The following is a 21208-nucleotide window of genomic DNA, read 5'->3' on the forward strand; positions in this document are numbered from 1 at the left end:
TAAAATAGATTCTGTGCACTCCAAGGGCTTCTGCAGCACCAGCACTCCAGCCCACGTGAGCAAACATCCACACACACACTCTGCAGAACACTTGACATAAAGGACCACAAGAATAAAGTGCAGCCTGTACCTGGGATATTTTCAGCCACACTGAGCCAAGCCATGGAATCTATTTACTATTTTATTGGGATCCCTTCAATTGTTTTCTCCCCAGCCACCATTAAGTTCCTTTTTTTCTTTGAACCTCAGTCACAAACACCTGCAAGTACCCATGGCTTCCCTTGCACAGCAATCAGATGCGCCCTCTGCTTAACAGGAATGCAAATACCTTGCACTTTTGTTACTCATTATGGATCTAGAATTACAGTCTACTACTGCCTTAAAATAAAATCTGGAATGACAGCAGGAAACAGAACAATGTCAAAGTAGAAAACAGAAGAAAAGTCTTACTCCAATTTAATTCCTTGCCATTTCCAAGATCTTTGTATTTTAAGAAAGCCAAAGCAGCATGCAAATCCAAAGTTAGAAGTGAGGGTAGCATAGGATTTTCTTTTCAAATTGCAATTATCTCAAAAGTAACAAACTAGGGACGCTATCTTCTCACCAAGAAACAGCCCCAAAGCACTCCAAACACGAGACTTACCTAATCACACTTACATAAAGCATAAAGATGAGTCAAACCACAAATGGAATTTCCCAAGAAAGCTTTAAAATGTGTTGTTTATGAGAAAAGTCTTCTTCCTGAGACAGTCTGCTAAATCCTTAGAATCTGTAGTACTCACATGAGCTTGGCAAAGCTGAAGAGAAGCACAGTCCTGAGTTTGAGAAACAGGAGTGGTGCTGGTGTTCTTGCCCTTTTCTCTTCATGTGCTTGTTGATTTAACATCCCAAGGAAGAAGGAACTCTGCTGGTTGGTAAACATGTGACAGCCACCAAAGGAATGTGAGCCAGGGAAACGAGATAAAGCAGCCTATGCCACTTCCTAAAGGGGATATTTAAATACTACTGCCTCACCTTCCCTACTGCTTTCACCTTATGAGTGCTAGGTCCATATTCAAACAGTTATCTTGCTAACAAATTTACCTAAAAAAAAAAATTGTAATTCATTTATCAGGAAATTGGACATGATTTTCTTTCCTGTACAGTGATATCATTTATTACTTGGTTTAAATTCACAGTCTGGTAATAAGTATTTTGGATCCACTTTGGAAATGTACCTTTCCCATCCTGGATTCCCACAGATTTGCAGTAAAAGGGTCAAGTGAGGATCATTCCTCCAAAGCAAAGGGAGCAGCCTGCCCCTGGCCCTTGCCATGCTCAGCCAGTCATTGCTGCCCTGAGCTCTGCTCACCCTGGGGCCAGCCCCTGCTCCATCTCTGGGGCATCCCAGGCTGGAAGGGCAAAGCTGGGCCAGCAGCTCTGCGCTTCCCAATGAGTTTTTACACAGAGGTAAAAGCTGGTTTTAGAGCAAAAAAGGTGTAAGCACAGCACTGATCCCAGTGCAGCCCTTGTTAACCTTAATTTTGAGGAAGGCTCTGTGTAAGCCTCATATACCATGAGAGAACATTATCTGTCTTCCCTCTCCACATAACTGCTACTTTGAATGTAATTTTGAATCCCAGCATGAGAAGGGTCATTTTCCTCCAACATTCAGGGCAAGTCCCTCTTCAGTCTCTGCCTGCAAAAGGTCTCTGTGTAGTGAAACTGAAGCTCTTCCCAACAATTCCTTTATTGGTGTAAAAAATTGTTTCCAGCTTCTAGAATACCTGATGTTCCTCAAAAACAGCATGGAAAAGCTATAAAATAAAACCACACACCTGAATCCAGCTGCTTTCAATGCTGAAAACATGAGAAAGGGTGGGGAAGGTGGACAGAAAATGAGGGGAAGGAAGGGAGCACACAGAGGTGGCTGCTCACAACCAAAAGACTCCTGGCCTCACTGCCTGCAGCAATTTATAAGCTGGCTCTAATCTGCTCTCAGCAGTGTCTTGCCTTTCTAAGGCAAAATGCTCCCTGAAGCAATTTTCTGCAGGTGCTCCTAATGCAGCTCTTTTTTCCCCAAAAATAAAAAAAAGAAAAAAAAAGGTGTTCTGATGATCTCGTTGCTAAAAGCTGTTGCCTGGCAGATCCCCCAAAAGCAGTCCAGACTGGCATCTTCAAAATAAAAGCTACTTAGAAAAAGCTCAAGAGGAGGAAGAAAAGTCCTTGTTGGGCAGACCTCCATCCCTTGGATTTACATGAGTCTGGCCATGGCAGAATCCCAATGGATCCAAGCTGGAGAGGGTGTCTGGCTCCCTGGGCAGAGCCCTGATGAGGAGCCACATGTGCCTCCAGCAGGGCTGTGCCCAGACTCTCAGGCTGTCCCCTGTCCCCATGGTGACACTCAGGCCTGGCTGATGAGCCAGAGCAGGAGGTGGTGGCCGTGGAGTTGTTATTGCTGCTACAATGCCCAAGTCCGGGAAGAATGATTGGCATTTTACTCCATGATATCAGAAGGCTAATTAATTACTTTATTATACTATAACTGTATTACACCAACAAGAGCTATCACTAACTAAAAAAACTTGTGACTCTGCCCAAGAGCCCCAACACCCACACATGGATCCAATTGGTCAATAAATCCAAAACACCATCACCAGAATCCAACCAAGAAATTACCTTGGGTAAACGATCTCCAGAACACATTCCACATGGGCACAAACACAGGAGCAGCAAATGAGATAAGAATTGTTCAGATCATTATTTTCTCTGCTTCTCTCTGTTCAGAGGGCATGTGAATACCGCAAGTTGTGGCTAAAAATACGTGGGAAACACCAAATCTGGTTATGTCAGACTCATCACTGGAGCCAGATGAGTGAGCCACTTCATCCATCCATCGCCCAGGAGCCTTGAATGAGCCACTTCCATCCATCCATCGCCCAGGAGATTTGTCTCACCTGCTAAGCCAAGGGGCAATTTCCCTGCTGATTTAGAATGAAGATGAGCAGAGCCAGGCTGCCTGCACAGCTGGGCACACAGGTCTGTGGGTGCCTCATTCCCTGTATTTCCAGTGCTGCATGATTGAAAATAAGTGTCCAACTAGAAACTCCAGAAAGGAGGCTGTGAAATGAGTTGCCAAAGAGAGAATAAGATCTCAAGTTCAATAAGGTTTGCCCAGGTTTACTGCACCAAAGAAGTTGCTTACTCCAGACTTCTTCCCAATTATTGTTTTGTTATTCCCTTACTTTTGAACTCTTCCCTTTGCAACATTCTCTGGAGCCCCTAACATATTTTCTGTGGAAATAAGATGTTTACCCTCTTCCATTCAAAATTCTCCAGAATTAATCAGGAGTCATGAATTCATCAGGTCACATTTATGGAAGGAAATGAGAGACCATACAAGTCTCCCACTCATGTGCTCGCTCAGCTGCCTTTCTTCATCTCCCACATCAAGTTCTTACTCTCCTTTCTTCTTGAAACCTTCCTTTACAAAGTTGCAATGGGGGGAAAATGTAATCCAGAAATAATAGCACAATGGTGTTAAGAGAATAAACTCTCATCCTTGTCACCTCAACACTGCCCTTTCAATGGTTGTTTTTTTCCAGAACTGTTGTGCTAAAAGAGCTAGAGCACAATTGGCAGGAATTCAAACACATTTTCAGATGTAGTCAGTTTTTATTATTCTTTGTCAACCACCAGTTAAACTGTAGATATATTCCCTTTATGTCCCACTAAATGTCAAGCTGGTATTTTTAAAACCCAGGAAATGTATTTCACATAAACCTTTACACCGTTATTCCAAAGATGAAGCATCCTCTCACCTGGGAGCCACTGGAATGGCTGTTCCTCCAGGAGCAGGTTGTGCTTCTGGCTTGGCCAAGCAGTGAGATCCCTCTCAGGCATCTCCTGCCCTGGGCCTGGATGAGAGATAAACCCTGAAACAGCCCAGTTATGCCAAAAGAAAGAGTTTTAATGCTGGTGTGGCTGATTTCATTCCCTCACAGAGCAAAAGCCATGGGATACCTGCCACCCATGTGATATTTAGCAGGCTCCACTCTCATTGTAGTTCTTTGCAAAACAATTATTGCTGCAGCATTTGCTGGAGGTAAACTTGGCTGAACAAAACATGAATGAGCAGGGAAGGCAGGATGGCCATAAAACTGCACACAAGCAGCAGCAGCTCACACTTCTACTTTGTTCAGTACATTAAGCCTTCCCCAACATTCTCTAGAATTGCAAAAAAAAAAACCAAATACATCTACTGCTTGAACTGTAAGTCCAGTTATTCTCCCTTTTCAGTCCCAAGTCTTATTCTAAAGAAATATAGGAGTAAAGAGCAAACTGCATGCAACAGAGTCAATCTCTGAGTCAGGAGCCCCAAAACTAGAAAAGCTTATGAAACAGAGCTCAGGGCAGTGAACTCCTCCTGCCAAGGCATGAATGTCTGAGTGAAACATCTCTGGCACATCTTGCTGAGGTCAGACAGGGTCTCCCAATACTCCACTCCTCTGGGCTAGCTGGAAGGAATGTGCCTGTGCTGGATGGGTGTGGAGGCAGAAATATTTGCACAACACATTTCTGGCCAAGTCATATTCACCTGCTGTTTGTTGGCAGGTACAGGTGACAAAGCCCTGAACTCCAGAGGAGGAGGAAACTGCCTTAGCAGAAGCAGTGTTTCAATTAAACATTTGTATGGGCACCACAGCATTTCCTCACTAAAATTTCCATGAAGCAGCACAGACCAAGTGCCTGAAACCACACTTGAAAATTAACTGAAATGAGCCATTAGCCACAGACAAAAGGGTTAGCTTCACCTAGAGTCCAAAATACCAACAAAATCCATGTGGCCACTAAGCCTGTAGTAGAGAAATCCGACCTGGCTTGCTGAAGTGTGCAAATAAAGGAATTGTAGATTATCAAGCAGTGATTTGGTCAAATAATTCCCCTGTGGCTATGCCAATAGGTGCTGCCTGATGGCCAGGCAGTAACTGTCCTGTGTTCCTGTACACTTCACAAATGGGTTTTTGGATCCAGTTCAGACTTTCACCCCAGGCTTGGGCCTCACAGTTTATTCCAATCAAACAGTTTCCCACAAATTTAACAACCTCTGAAGTGGAACTGAGAGGTCCAGTTCACAGGAATTTGCACAAGTTTTAGAGAACTCCAGGGTCTCTCTTGCAACCTACATTTATTCTGGTGGTGGGAAGAAGGAAATCCTGGAGCAGCACTCAGTTTATTGGGATGCCCAGGAATTACAACTGAGTAGGCAAATCAACCATTAAAAACAAAGCAAAGAGACAGGCCTCCACATAAAGTAGATTTCCAAAAAAAAAAGTCTGTGTACACAAGGGTGGTTCAAGAATTTTGACTTTCTAAGTAAAGCTGGGTGATTATTTTTTATATCTGTGAAAGAAAAATCCAGCATAAAAAAGAGATTGTTGACAGAAATGCAACCAAAACAATTACAGTTGCAAAGGAGATGAAGGAAGACTGGAATTCTCCAGGGAAATGGCAGGTTTTGATCAGAAATCAAGAAGAAATGATCAGTGCTCTTCACCTTGCAGCTGAGTTCACAAACTGCTGTTTCAACATCAAGTTAAATAGAAATATTGTGGGTTACAGAAGACCAGCTGGCAAGAAAGAGTATGGACAAGAGCAGACTTAAATCTCAAAAAATGCAAGCAAAGTTACAGGCAATGGCTGTATTTAGATCAGGAGCCCAACAGGAACACAAATACTGAGTCAGCTTGTAGGTTAAAGCAATGTAGCTTGAGAGATGGGACAAACAGAGCTAAAATACAGCAAAAGCCAACACTCCACCATGGAGAGTGATACAAGAGGGAAATACCCTCCTGACAGCTCTCTTGATAGAGATGAGGGAGACAGACCCAAACACCCCAGGAATTGAAAAACAAAAAGAGGAACCAGCAAACAGCAACATGTGCACTGATTGGGAACATTATCAAATAAGAGAAAAATGCCTCCAGAGTGGCTTTAGCTAATTAGAGCCCTTGCCTTGTACAAACACTGCAGCCTAATCCCAGCCACACTGATAAGCAGCAGTGTCAGAATGGAGGAAAAGGAGCAGCTGCTCCAATACACAGTGAAGCCATTTGGAGATGCAAGAGCAAGCACAGGCAGCCAAGAAGGAGCTCAAAGAACCAGGACTGTCATTGCAAACCCCTGACATGGCACAAGCACTGTCACCTGTCCATGCTCTGCACTCCTGAAGGGCAGCCAGGGATCTGCCTGAAGCGAACTCTGGATGTTGGAACTCTGGATGCTGAGAATTTGAGAGTTTCTGTGCTGACAGACTCCAATTCCCAGGAGAGCACTGCATTTGACCTGAGGCCACGAAGAAGGCTTCAAAAATTGAGTGATAGCACTGGGATTGTGGGTGTGTAGTTTGAACAGAAGTGTGTAATATTACACAGTGGAAAACAGAGTTTGGGGTTTTAGAATATAATAATATATATGGAGCAAGATGGAGGTTTTAGGATGGTGGCTCCTTCTTCACCTTTTTCTTCATGGGTTTGGGTGATAGTGTGATTGGACAGAAAAGTCCGAATTGTGGGACATAAGGGATTAGTTATTGGGTTAAAAGTGAAAATAATTTAGGTGTCATTTCTAACTTGGACAGTTTAGCCTTAAAAAACCTTGTAACAAGGGATAGTGAGGCATTTTGTGCCTTGTTAGTGAAAGACTGCTGAACTCACTGCTGTGAGACTGTAACATAGATAAGAAAAAATAAACATCCGAGCCTGAACATGAACTATTGTCTCAAGTGCCTTCAATCCCAGTCTCAACAGAAGCAGAAAAAAGTAAAAAACTGGCACCTGGGGTGCTGGGGAAAGGAGGATGCTAACCCAGCCCAGGTCCAGCCTGCTCTGGAACAAGACAGGAGGAGCGCAGGGAAATACATACCTAAACAATGGATTTTAGAAGAATGGTCCTCAAAAACTTTCAGGAATGCTGAAGAGAAACTCAGATGCATTGGGGAATGTTCAGACCCGCGAAAACACAGGGAGTACTTGTGGCAGTCATATTTTCTGAAAAAATCCCTTCTCCCAGGATTTTTCTCCTGGGAAGCTGAGAAGCCTCAGAGAAAAAGGAAAACAATTCTTATCTCATTTGCTTCTCCTGTGTTGTACTCACATGTGGAATGTGTTTGGAGGTTGTTTACCCACAGGTGATTGTTTCATTGGTTTGGTTTTCTGTGAATTGTTTTGACTCATTGGCCAATCAGGGCCAAGCTGTGTCAGGACTCTGGAAAGAGTCACGGGTTTTCATTATTATCTTTTTAGCGTTCTGTAAGTATCCTTTCTGAATTCTTTAGTATAGTATGGTTTAGTATTCTTTAATATAATATAAAATAATAAATTTAATATAATATAAAATAATATATTAGCCTTCTGAGAACATGGAGTCAGATTCATCATTCCTTCCTTCATCTGGGGAGAACCCAAATACAATAAGTCCTCACTTTAGAGAGACCAACTACTCTTCCAGAGCTGGTGCAACTCCTCTTATATTGAGCTGGTGCAATATTATTATCCAACAGCATTGAAAAAGAAAACAGTGAAAAGACAGCCACAAGACTAATAGTGCAGAAAAATGCACAGGGAGGATTCACCACCAGTTGCACAGGTAGTTAAATTCAGGATTTGACTGGAAGACGAACAAAGGTTGGATTTTCAGTGCTAGCAACATGCTTTAGGTCATTGAAATGAGAGAAAGGACAGAAAAGTCTTGGAGAGAAAGTCAAGCAAAGCAGGCAGCTTCAGCAATACAAGCACCAAGGGTCATAAACAACAAACACAGCAGAGGTGAATGTGTCTGAGCTTCAAATATCAAACAATACGGAAGCAATGGAAACAATCAGCAGATGATATCTAGGGTGTTAAGAAAAGAAGCTAAAACAAAGTTGGAGAACCTTAAGAGACAGCCAGCATTGCCCACAGCAATTTGGTTTATTTAATTAACACTGGCAAATAAGAGGTTTGAACATTTGTTAGAAGAAAGGGAACATCTGTGGTTTTCTGGAGCATCAGAAAAATTCAGCATCAACCCAACAAGAAAAGTGCAGTTTGCTTACCCCCTTCCTGCAGAAAAATGAAGTCAGAATGAAGCTCAGAGGACCAGCAGAGAGCTCATAAATAGGCCTGGCTGGAGAAAAAGTAATAACAATCACCCCCATGTCACTCCTGACAGGATTTCAGCAGTGACTTTGTTGCCCTTGGGATGGTGCCAGAGTCTCCAGCTGCATCCCTCCACTGCCCTTTGCTTCGAAACACCCCAGCACAAAACACACTCACTTCAATGAGTTTGGCTGTGCAGGAGGAGTAAGTGCTTGCTGATGTTTATTCTGCTTTAATTTCATTTTATTTCACAGTGCATCTTCAATTTAAAGCTCTTAATAGATGTCAGTCGACATCACTGAATGGCTGTTAACTGCTGCAGCTTGGCAAATGAGAAATCAGCTCAAAAATCAGGTCCTACATTCCAGCAGTATCAAACTTCAGAAGTTATCTAGATCAAAATTAAGTGCTTTGAAAGAAAAAACTTTTAAACACTGAAAAATAGGTTTAAACTCTCTTGTTTAGCCAATCAGTTTTCAAGGTATTTAAATCCAAGGAAAGAGGACAGATTTCAGCTAAATTTTAATACCATGGTCAAACTCCTGAGTGTAACTAGTTAAAGGAGCTACAAAGCTTAGTTTTTAAATTACTATTTAATGTAGCTAAGTAAAGGAATTTTTATTATGTTTCAGAGATTACAGTAATTGAAGTTTACAGTAAATTCACAGAGTTCAATAGAACTAACTGGCTGTAAATCTCAGAGCCTAAAACTGGTTTGCAGAGTAGCGAGTGATTCCCAGACTCTCTGCAAGGTGCCAGCCATGGAGAGAGCTGATTAGTCAGCCTTTGATTAATTGCCTACTACATTAGAGCCAGGGTCAATCTACTCAATTAGGTGAATGTCTGGTGGAGATCAGAGATGTGAATCAGAACCTGCAGCAAAGGCTTCAGCACAAGAAGAGAATGTTCCAGCAGCTTTTCTTCCCTGCAAGGACCTGTGTCCCCCAGGCAGCTGCTCATAGAATCCCAGACTGGTTTGGGTTTGAAGGGGCATTAAAGGTCATCCCATTCCAACCTTTTCCATGGGCAGGAACACCCTGACTAGACCAGGCTGCTCAGAGATCCATCCAGCCTTTAACACTTCCAGGGGTGGAGTGTTGTCATATATCAAGAGTTCTATTATCATTATGGTGCAAGGATTCCATATCACCAGAGTTTCATACCTCCTCAATGTTTCTCACAGGCAGCTCCTCTAAGCACTGACTGTTCCTGGCCCTTGCAGCAGCCATCTGACTCCAGAGCCCACCAATCCACTCTCTTATACCATAGTTCTTATTGGCTACAGGTGTGGCCTGTTAAGATCAGGCCTGCTCCTAATCTTTAGCAATTCGTCCAGCTGCAGCTCATTGGAGGGATAAGATTACATTCTACATTACCTTAATTCACCCATAATTCATTCCCCTACAATTCCCCCTTTTCTTTTAACCACAGAGTTGCAGCATTTCCAGAAGTACATATTAACATTATGACATATTCATATATTTCATTTAGAACTAAGAGTTATACAAGTGTTCAAACAGCACATTATAGTACAAATATATATATACATTTCTAAATGTTAGTTCAATTCCATAGTTTACAAAGTGCTTACAGTCATACTTAACGAACACTAATAGCTGTAATTTATATGTTTTGCCAATAGTTTAGTAGTCAAGTCCTGTTTCCCCAAATCCACGGGGTTGTATAATTTAGTCCCGAATCCACGGGGCAATATAGTTTAATAGTCAAGTCCTTTATCCTCCTGAATCACATCGGGGGTCACCATTTATTGCCTTATATATCAAGAATTCTGTTGTCATTATAGTACAAGGATTCCTATATCACCAGAGTTTCATACCGCCTCAATGTTTCTCACAGGCACCTCCTCTAAGCACTGACGGTTCCTGGTGCTTGCAGCAGCCATCTGACTCCTGTTCCCACCAATCCACTCTTTTATACCACAGTTCTTACTGGCTACAGGTGTGGCCTGTTAACATCAGGCCTGCTCCTAATCTTTAGTAATTGGTCCAGCTGCAACTCGTTGGGGGATAAGATTACATTCTGTACCACCTTCATTTACCCATACTGTATCCCCCTACAATTCCCCCCTTTTTTTTTAACCACAGAGTTGCAGCATTTCCAGAAGTACATATTAATATTATGACATATTCACATCTTTCAGCAACCTCTGCCAGGGCCTCCCCACCCTCACAATCAAGAATTTCTTCCTAAACCTGCTTTCTCTCAGTTTGAAGCCATTCCCCTCCTGTCCTGTCACTACATCCAAGGCTGTACCCACTGTGCTGCCACCTCCAAACAGGAGAGGCTGGAGCTGCTGTGGGATAGGAGAGACAAAGGGAAAACACAGCAAGAAGAGGCTCAGTGGAAGGCAAAACCCAGTGGGAAGCTGTAAATCCCTGAATATGAGAAGCAGGAGAATGTCAGAAATGGTACAATGTGTTAAAAAAACTCTGCAGATTAAGATTAGTTTAAAACCTACCAGATTGTGACACTGTCCACAGGGTGATTGGGTATGGAGACAGAAATAAGGAATGATTTGGAACTAAAGTTATACCACAGAGACTGGGAAATGGTCTTGACAGGGTGCTGAAAACACTGCATTTTTATACATTATAAATAACTAGTTAAAAACCTGTAATAGAAGAGCAACTTGTCCCCAGCAACACATGAGAATGGCAACTCTTCAACACCCTATGGAAAAAAAAAGAAGCCCACACAAATCTAAGTAATAAACCTGGATTTGAAAAAGGAGAACTACGTAAAAATCAGTGTAGCATTACGATGAAGTAGGTGGAAAGGCAGAAATACTTCAGGAGACCATGTACAGATACTATAGGAAAGCATCAAGACACTTGTTAATTCAAAATATTATAAAAGGACCAAAAAAATCAATTTGTTGATTGGGATTGAATGGTTACTTAAGGCAATTACTGGTAGTAATGCCAAAACCAGGAAACAACTATCCTTCAGAATGTGAACATCATGTTCAGAGGAGGAAAAGAAAAACAGATGGTGAACTTCTGTCAAGTTCAATGTGGAATCATAGGAGGACAGACCAAAAAAACAACTGTGGTCAGCAACTTTCTAATGGCATAAAAAACTTAATTACAGCTCCTTTTCAAGAGCAGCAGAAATTGGACTCTTTTCTGAAAACTGGTGAGGTCACCAGTGATTGTGGACAAGGAACATTGATGATGATAAGCCTAGAGTACCAATTTTTGCACCAGTGTTACCTGCAGAGAAGCTGAAGGATGTAATTCAGGACTATTTTCACCCAGAAAAGGGACCTTGGTGACTGCCCAAATAGTTCCTTGAAAATAGCTCAGTGCTCAGGAACAAGGCCAATAAAGAAACATTATGAAAAGTAGTAAGACCACAAAAAGCATTGCCATTACAAATTCACACTGCTCCCCTTTCTTCACTGGAGTGTAGAAGTCTTAAAAGACTTCCTAAAAGACTTAAAAGATTTAATAGACACACCACATTATGTAGCACCATGCTGGTACAGGCAACTTGGGTAATGAGGGATCTGCAACAGCTTCTGCTCAAGGAAAAAACTTAATTTTGTCAGATAAAGAGGTAATCATGGGATCAGAGCAGATGGAGGGGTAATAAAACAGGGGTAATAAGTGTTATGGAGGTGGCAAATGAGGAAAGAATTGTAGCTACACCTTTCTAGAGAACAGCTAGGGGGCACACAACAAAATGAACAGGTATCAGGTACAAAGCACAATGCACAGAAATAAAGTTTCATGCAACACAAAACTATGGAGCTCATTGCTGCAGGTGCTGCATGACCTGGAAGCATAAGTATTTCAAAAACCAAACAGATAAATGGGTTCACCATAGGCCATCATAATGACCTCTGGGTTAGAAAGTCCCGAGCTGCTGATTAGCAGAAACTGGGAGCACAAAGCCAGACTCTGCTCTTGAATATTCTCCCCAGGTACTTGCTACCAGCCAGCATCAGGGATCTTTGCTTGGACACAGCACAGCCTCTCTTCTGGCACTGCACCACAGATTGCCTGTTTCACTTTTAGAATTATTTTTAAATTTAAAAATAATCTAAACCCATAGGATTGCAAGCTGTTAACAAACTGTAAAAAAAATGAACCGCTTGTTTTGCAGCTTTCACTCAGTAAATCAAAGAAAATAATTTTCTTCAGTAGCTTTACCTGTCCAATAAACCTTTCTGAGCATTTGCTTTAGGTTCAGGGGCAGCAGTCCCAGCAGGAATGGTATCTGAAAGATAATTTCCACTGCTCATCACCCAGCAATAAACAGAGGACCACACAACCCAACTGGCCCTGCAACTCACCTTTACAAGATTACCACAGATATTCCATTGTCACTGTCATATTTTATGAAAAATCCCTTCACCAGGATTTCTTCTCCTGGGAAGCTTCAGCCTCTCCATGTTTTGCTCTTTTGGAATGTGATTTGGAGAATTGTTTACCCAGCATGTGGATAGTTTTTATTTATGGCCAATCACAGCCAGCTGTATCAGATTCTCTGAGTCAGTCACAAGTTTTTATTATTCATTCTTTTCTGGCCTTCTGATGTCTCCTTTCTCTTTCTTTAGTATAGTTTTAGTATATAATTTTCTTTTAATATAATATAAATCATAATATAATAAATCAGCCTTCTGAGAACTTAGAGTCAATTCTCATCTCTCACCTCATCCTGGGACCCACAGCAACACCACAACAGTTGGCAACCACATTCCATAATTCCAGCTCACCCCTAAGCCAGGGTGAGGCATTAATCTGGGGCATTATCTTTATTCATGCTGGTTTTCCTGAGGTGCTCTCAGTGTCTGCCAGGCAGCACAGGGACAGGTCAGCACCCTGGTCATGGGTCCTCTGCCAGAAGAGCAGAGCCAGCTCTGGATTCCTCAGCACAGGAGAGACAGGGAGATCCTGGGGTGGTTCCAGCAGGGGCTACAAGGATGATTAAGGCACTGGATGTTGCAGACATCTTTTATGAAAAATCCTTTCCTTAGGATTTTTCCTCCTGAGAAGCTGAAAGGCCTCAGGAACAAAATGTAAACAATGGTTATCTGCTGCTGTGGAATGCAAAAGGTGGATCTTTCATTGGCCCATGTTGGTTGTTTGTAATCAATGGCCAATCACAGCCCAGCTGGCTCAGACATAGAGCCGAGCCACAAACCTTTGTTATCATTCTTTGCTATTCTATTCTTAGCTAGCCTTCTGATGAAACCTTTTCTTCTATTCTTTTAGTGTAGTTTTAATGTAATATATATCATAAAATAATAAATCAGCCTTCTGTAACAACCCCAATCCAAGAACCCCTGTGATCACTGTCACAGAGCTTCTCCCTTCTGAGGAAACACTGAGGGAGCTGGGCCTGCTCGGCCTCAAGAAGAGAAGACAAAAAGGGGACCTCATCATTGTATTCAAATTTCTTTAGGATGGGTGCCAAGAGCATGGGCCAGGCTCTTCTCAGAGACGAGCAACAGGACAGAGGCAGCAGGCAGGAACTGATGCACTGGAGTTCCACCTGAACATGAGGAAGAACTTCTCTCCTGTGCAGTGACTGAGCACTGGAACAGGTTGCCCAGAGAGGGTGTGGAGATATTCCAGAACCATCTGGACACAATCCTGTGCTGTGTGCTCTGGGATGGCCCTGCTGGAGCAGGAAGGTGGGACAAGTTGACCCCATGAGGTCCCTCCAACCTGACCCATCCTGTGCTCCCATCTACCAGGACACCAGAATCGTCTCCTCCAGCCTGGGTCTCCTCCATCCCAAGGATAAACACTTAATTTGGTTGTTCTCCTGGCCAGGTAACATCACTCCAGCTCTGGCAAAACAACTTCTTTCTTTCAGGCTCCCCATGTGACTGTGAGCACCGGGACACTCAGGAGACGCAGGGAGTTTCCTGGATGGGCTTTGATGCCTGATGGAGAGGTCTGGGAACCACGCATGGAACACCACTCTGTTGGAGCCCAGGACATCCCTCTGGCTGCCCTGGGGGACTCGAGACCCTGGCAGGGGCTCAGAGACCTTGGCATGGAGTCAAAGACACCCATGCCTTCCATTTTAGCCCATGGAAACAATTACCAACTTTGTGTGAAGATTTACAAGCCACAAGAGTTTGAGTAGAATTATAGTTAGTTTGTCACAGGGTGAAAAAGTAGAATTTTGGGGTTTTTAGAATGGCGGTTCAGGAGGCAAGATGGAGGAATCTGGGCATGTCCTGTCCTTCTTCTTCTTCTTCTTCTTCTTCTCCATCTTCTTCTGTGATGGTGACACTTCTGGATTGGTTTAGGAGAGAGATAGACTGTCTAACATAGGTGATAGGTATTGGAAAATTATTCTAAATAAAGTACACGTAGTTCTTAGTATAAAAAGCTAACACCACCCCAAGGGCAGTCACTGTGCCACAACCTGACATGCTGGACAGATCTCAGCAGGTCAGAGAAGGAATGTAATAGATAAGAAAAAATAAACAACCTTGAGAACCAGAACCAATGAATCTCAACTTCTTCTTCGGTCTCAGGGCTGGCAAAAAAGAGACTTTCCAACACCTTGGGGTCATCTCAACACCAGAGACCTCATCACCAGCCCAGCCCTGCCCCACTGGCTGCTACTTGCCCTGATGGGCATGGAAACCACCGAAGCCTTGGTCCATCTTCACTGATCCTCTGTGGGTCTCTTCCATCTCATGTCATTCTATGATTCTATCTGAGGCAGAAACCAGCCCAAGAATAACCATTGACTTTGGGGGGAAGGGAAGCTGGAAAACATCTGCTTATTTTTTGAATGAAACACACTCAACTTGGAGAGAAAGTCTTCATGTCAGCCTAGATTCCTTTGACCTTTCTGGCACAAGTAGGGAAACGCAGCCAAGTAGGGAAAAAAGAGATGCAGAGGGGGAATGGGGATGGAAGGGAAAAGGTGAGAAGGTAAACTACAAAAGGAAAAGCAATTGGCAATGCATTCCCCCTCAACTGGGTGACAACAGTTCAGCTTCCAGCTTTTAAAAGAGAATTTCTCCCAGAAAAATGACAGTATATTTTATTTATCCTTTTCTTTGATGTTGCCAAGCTTGGCTGACAGCAAAATAAGTTTTGAATAAAAATGTTTTGACCAGCTTTGCCTGAAACACTCAATTAGTGGTGAAGGGCAGAGCAGGAATTGGTGGGGGAAGGAAAAGAGGCCAGCAGCTGGGCAGCAAACAAAGCCAGGCTGGCAGAGAAGCTGGCAGCACTCGGGCCACCAGGCACCTGACAAACCTGTGTCCAAGATAAAAAAATCACTCAAGTAACAGCTCAGATACAGCATCAGGTCAGTCACTTCTCAATCCTCAGATTCACCCTCTTCCTTTCTCTAATTCTCTCTTTTATTATGTAGTGCATATTTCAGGCATCTCTAGCTCGATGCTCCGTTTGCTGGCTGCCTGACAGGTCTCAAAAAAGCACATCCAGAGCAGCTCTGTTTAATCTTGTATGAGGAAGGTGTATCACTTAAGTAACTTTTTCCACCCCTCCTTTTCTGCAGGAAAAAGGGGAGAAGTTGGAAAGAAGAATGACAGAAATGTTTCAACCTAAACGGGAGCAATTTGCATGCAAATGAGGTTTTTCAGGTGCCACAAAAGATGTGGGTGCCCTGACAATCTGAAGGGAAGGAATAAAAAGAAGGGTGAATTTGACACAAACACTGTCAAGTGATGAACCTGAAACTTTTCATTTCCTCACTGGGGCAAAGTGTCCTGGAGAGAGAGTTTCTTCTATACCACCTACGTATTTATTTTCATTCTCATTGGCACTACCGTTGTAAAGAGAAAAATCTATTTCTTGTGTTTATGCACCTTCTCAAAGCTCCTTGCATGCAAGAGCTACAAACACAGTCAACATCAGAGCAGGTACAACGGGAGGTAAACCCAGGTGGGAAGTGATTTAGTTGCAGAACTTGATGAGAAAATGAGTTTATACAATCTATAAACTAGCGCCAGAGTGCAGTGGAAGAGAGAATCTTGTGATGTACTGAACACCATCCAGGCATTATCAGCAATAAATCCCAAAACTGTGGGGGCTAGCAGGGGCACAATAGGGCTGCTGAAGCTGCTGAACACAGAGGAGCTGCAGGACAGACAGCCACCAGCACTTTAGCTCAGCCAGCTCCACCCAATGAGTTTCTACCCCAGTATTTGTTATCCATGCAGAAAAATCTTTATGCCCCAGAGCTGGCACTCCTTCCTCTAAGTGTGGTTATTTGTACTGCTCAGAGAGAAGCCCTTCACAGACTGACCCCCATGGACATTTATATTCTCCTAGCAGCACTGAAGTAATCTTTTGGGGAACCTGAAGGCACCAAGCCCTGTGGCAAGGGATACCACAGCACCCCACATTTGGGACTGCTGCACTGCACAGCAGCAATGCAGTTATGCCTTCAGATTGGGTTAGCTTGGAAGGGAACATAAAGATCATCTTGTTCAAACCCCCCTGCCATGGGCAAGGAATCTTTCACTAGACCAGCTTACTCACAGTCCCACTCAGCTGGTCTTGAACATTTCCAGGGATGGGGAGTTCACCACTGCTCTGGGAAACCTGAGTCAGTGCCTCACCACACTCAGAGTAAAGCTTTCCTAATTACATCTATTCTCAACCTGCCCTCCTGCTCTTAAAATCTATTCCTCCTTGTCATGTCACCCACATCTTTGGGAAAATTCCCTCCCCAGCTCTCATGGAGCCCCTTTGGGTACTGGAAAGGTCCCAAAGGTCTCCCTAGAGCCTTCTCTACTCCAAACTGAACAGCTCCAACTCTCTCAGCCTGTCTTGACGTGCTCCAGCCCTGTGATCAAATCTGTGGCTTCCTCTGAGCTTATTCCAACAGGTCAGCACATTTCTTGTGTTGGGATCATTCAAACCACGTCTGCCATACACAGGCAGACAACATTTTCACTGAAGCTTCCACATCACATTTAACAGTTTTAACTTATACCTGAAAACACACAGAGAGCAACAGAAGAAAATTCCCTGGCTTTGCCTTCCCATGGATCCTGCACAACAGACCTGCTGCACCAGGAGATCAGCAATCAGGTTAGCAAACATGCCACAGCTGCCCTTCACTAAAACAGACACACATCTGGTCTTGGAAAACTTTTACTGAGCACATGTTTTGCAAGTGCTCATTTTTCCAGGCTCTACTTCCACGTTCCCGGTATTTTCTAATGCAATTTACCATCACTGCTCTCACAAAAGAATTACACCCTTTCTAAAATAATACCAGGGCTGTGTGACAGATCAAAAACCAGCAAAATGCATCAGAGCAATTAGTGGTTCTGCTGCCTTTATGGCTCTGATTGGAATTCTGGTCTCCAGTGAGGAAATAGGGAGGCTCTGCATGCGGGCTCCATCTGCCGGCACACCGCTCTCCCAGCCCTGCTCGGAACATAGTAAACTGAAACAAAAACCTACACAGCCATCAATTACATCTTCTTCCCTCAGCCTATGAATTTCAATAAATACACCATCTGTTCATCTTCTGTGTGGGAGTTCAGTCATCTTCTTGGCAGCAATATTATTCTAGAGCAATTACCTGTGTCTTTATCACCTATCATTGTGCTTCATCATCTTTTCATCATGTGTAAAAACCAACCACTTTATTACTACAATTTCTGTAGGCAGCCCGGTCCTGTTAGTTACCATGGAGATGATCTGTCAAAAGAAGTCTACATTTAAAGAAGTAAAAGCTGTGAAAAGGAGGAGGAGAGAAACACAAAGAGCCTGAAATGAACTTGTTTCTCTAAGTCAGAGTTTAAGCACAAAAGGCTCATCTCAGGCAGCAAGGCTGAGATGCCACTAACAACCTAGTTAGGGATCCATCAACCTGCCAATAAAGAGTATGAGTCAATGGCTCACAAGCATTACAATATGCCCAGAGGTCGGAGACTTGGCTTTAATCCCTCAGCCCAGCCCCATGACCCGCTCTTAGCAAGGCTCATTTCTTATTAAGATAAATCAAAAGATAAAGCCGGGGAGGGAGGACAGGCTGGGACAGGCAGGCGGCAGTGGCAATTCCCCCTCCCCACTGGCAGCCACAGCACCACAGTGACTCTTACATCAGCTGCACTACACTTTATACCCATTCCTGAAATCTCCTGGAATTAATCTCTTCCTTCCCCAACTTCACTCTGGTTTTACCCCACTTTCTCTCACCCCTTCCATGGATTCCTGCTTAGCTCTGCTCTTTTGCTCCTTCCCTCACAGGCTGCACATTGCTCTCCTCTTTCCATAAGCCATACACACACTTGCAGCTGTTCCACCTCTCTCTTTCCAGATTCCCACATATTTTTTAAAAGCAGCTGTCAGTGCCAACTATTTACAGATGCTTGCTCCCTCGCCCACCCACATACCCTCCCTGCCTTCACTTCATGAAATCCTGCTCTTCCCTTTGAATTTTTTTTCATCTCCTCCAGCCTTCCAACTCCCATCCTTCCAAGCTGTAATTGCTCTCGTGTTACTGCAGGAAAAATATTAGCAAAGTACAAAGGACTTGCTGATGCTCTGTGTTTGCAGGATGCGTCATTAGCAGCCTTGAGCTGAGACACGCCGGGCTGCAAAACTGCTTTGGCTCAATTCACCCTCCTATCCCTGGAAGAAATAAGCAATCTCAGAGCTATCCAATTTGTTTAATATCAAGTACACATGCAGTGAGTTTTAATGGTGGGGATTGTCATTCTGAATTGCCAGGGAACAAAAAGTGACCACTTCTATTCGCTGTGCTCACAGCTACCTCCTGTAATTGAATTTCCACGGTCTTGCAAATCACAGAAAGACAGTTGGGGAGGGAGATAACGTTTTCTAGAAGTTCTCCAGACTTAAAAGCACTTTAATTTCTGCCTGCCGACCTCAAAACTCAAGTTTCCTAAGTTCTAAGTACCCATGCTTCCCATGGATTTCTGCCTGCAGAAAGCTTTCTATGTTAGATAGCTGAGTCTAAAGAGCCTCAAATTGAGGTGCTGTAAAATAGGAGAGGGGTTTACAATAAAACATTAATCAGGAAAGGAGAGAGAGTCATGAAAATAAAATAAAAAAAATTTAAAAACCAAACCAAAAAAAACCTCACCTAAGGCTGTATAAGGAATGTGTTCCCGGAGTTCAAAGCAGAAATCTCATGGACAAAACCAAAAATATCAAATCTGGAAAAAAACAGCATGTGGTGACAAAATATGAACAAAGCATTTAAAAAAACCACATTCTGATCTCATGTCTAATTTCCCTTGAAAATTTATTACGAAGCAAAAGTTCTTCCCAGCTGCCCCCTTAGCAGAAATGCTGCTGAAGAGAGACTGAAACCACAGACAGATCAGACACTGCAACAGCTTCAGTTGCTGAGGAAATGGCACCCACACACTCCTCTTTATCTTTAAAGATGTGGGCCTTGTGCTTCCTCTCTCTCTCCAGATACCTTTTGCAGGCAGGTTGAGCTATCAGTTCCCATATGGTGCTTTACCTTCTGCAAGACACATCCAGGGAAAGTCACATTCCTGCTCTTTAGCTGTGCTGCTGCACAGATTGGATGGAGATGGAGAAGTGCCCAGGCTAAAAAGTGGTTTCCAGCATCCTGGGCCAACTCGGGCGTCGCTTGGTAGGCAAGCTATAGAAACTTCTGCTTCTGCTAACCTCATTTCCTCCAGCCAAGCCTTGCAGACAGGCTCAGTGCATGCTGCACAGCATCTCTGTGCCCTTGCAGAGCAGATGCCCTCCACCAGCAGCATCTGTGCTGCCTCTGCCCTTGGCAGGTGCTGGCAGGGAGCCGGGACAGGCGCTGGCTCCGCTTTTCCCTCTGCTTCTCCACAGGTCTGCAGGGACAGCAGGATCTGTGCCCACAGGGAATGCTGCCTGCCCTGCTGTGCTGCTCCTGGGGCTGCTCTGCCTGGGGCAGTGGCACCCCAGAGCACCCCACACAGCCACCATGGGGCACTGTTGGGAATTTGGCTGACTAGGGACTGGAAAAGTACAAGGCCGTGGCTAATTCCAAGTCCTGCACCTGCAAGATAGCGTGTCCTTGGGCCTAGCTGGGTACAATAACAAGTGGACAGAGAGACATGGGAAATAGAGAATGTAGGCCCAAAGGAATGAGGAAGAGTTGATGGTATAGTTTAACCAATAGATTGTTTGGCTTACAGAATATTCATAAGCTTATTATTTGATGTATAAGTGTCTGATGCTCTCTTCCATAAACGGAACTTACTTATCACTCATATTGAGTGTCTGAGTCTCCCCTCACCGACAAATGGCTCATCCCCGACAAAGGCCTCATTCTGCAACAGGGCACTGAGGGCAAGGTCCTCATCTGCCACTCCCGTTCTCCCAAACCCTTAGCAGCCTTGCAAAAACTGCTGTTTCTGCTTTGCTTGAGCAGAAAAATCTGCTCACTGACTGTCCCCAGTCAGGGCTGTGTGCTTGCACAGTGATTCTCCCTCTCTGGGGCTCATACAAGGGGTTGCAGGAGGGGACAAAGGAAAGCAATGTGGGGATTGTGGTCCCAGCCTGGCCACCCACGGCTTGTGAAAGACACATGGAATGAGCAGCAGAGGATGACAGACAGGCAAGAATAAACACAGAGATAAAGAAGAATTTCTTCCACTCTTTCCATTAAATCAAATACACATGAGCCAACCCATTGCACACCTGGCCCATTAAAATGGCCAAGACATCCACCAGGAATGGGCCTTGCAGCTCCCTTAACAGGGCAGGAAAGGAGGAACCAGTATGACCCCTCGGACTGCCCTGCAGAGAGCAAAAATCACATTTCTCAGTGACACCAGGAGCCGCTGCTGCAGTGACAGCCCAGGTCACTGCTCAGACCAGGCAGGAATTGCTCTGCTGGCCAGAGTGGCACAACTGAGGGTGGGAGGGCTTGCCAAGATGATCACTGGGATCTACAGCAACCCCAATAACACCAGCAGGCCTGCACCTTCCCAGAGCAGCCTGCTACAGCCCTGCAGAGCCCTCAGCACTGCTCCTGACCTGGGTCTGTGCCTGGACAGGGGGCAGAAGTTATTCGCTCACCCTCATCAGCAGAAGAACACATCTACAACCCTCCTCAGAGCCAGTGTTGTT

The 21208-nt window shown here is 44.0% G+C and overlaps 1 protein-coding gene across 15 annotated transcripts in view; it reads right to left on the reverse strand.

Moving 5' to 3' along the window:
* Positions 1-21208, reverse strand: part of SYT16 (synaptotagmin 16) — a 114058-nt gene that overhangs the window by 69087 nt on the left and 23763 nt on the right. For 6 of the 15 annotated variants that reach the window (XM_074543944.1, XM_074543938.1, XM_074543941.1 and 3 more), the window contains one exon: positions 8075-8145. The exons of 7 other annotated variants lie outside the window; for them this stretch is intronic. The gene's annotated coding sequence lies outside the window, so the exon portion shown is untranslated. Of the gene's footprint in view, positions 1-782; positions 911-8074; positions 8146-21208 lie in introns of those variants that run through there. 2 more of the 15 variants (XM_074543948.1, XM_026796221.2) reach the window with 2 other exon arrangements.

Source organism: Zonotrichia albicollis, chromosome 6, assembly GCF_047830755.1.
Source record: "Zonotrichia albicollis isolate bZonAlb1 chromosome 6, bZonAlb1.hap1, whole genome shotgun sequence".
Lineage (NCBI taxonomy): Eukaryota > Metazoa > Chordata > Aves > Passeriformes > Passerellidae > Zonotrichia > Zonotrichia albicollis.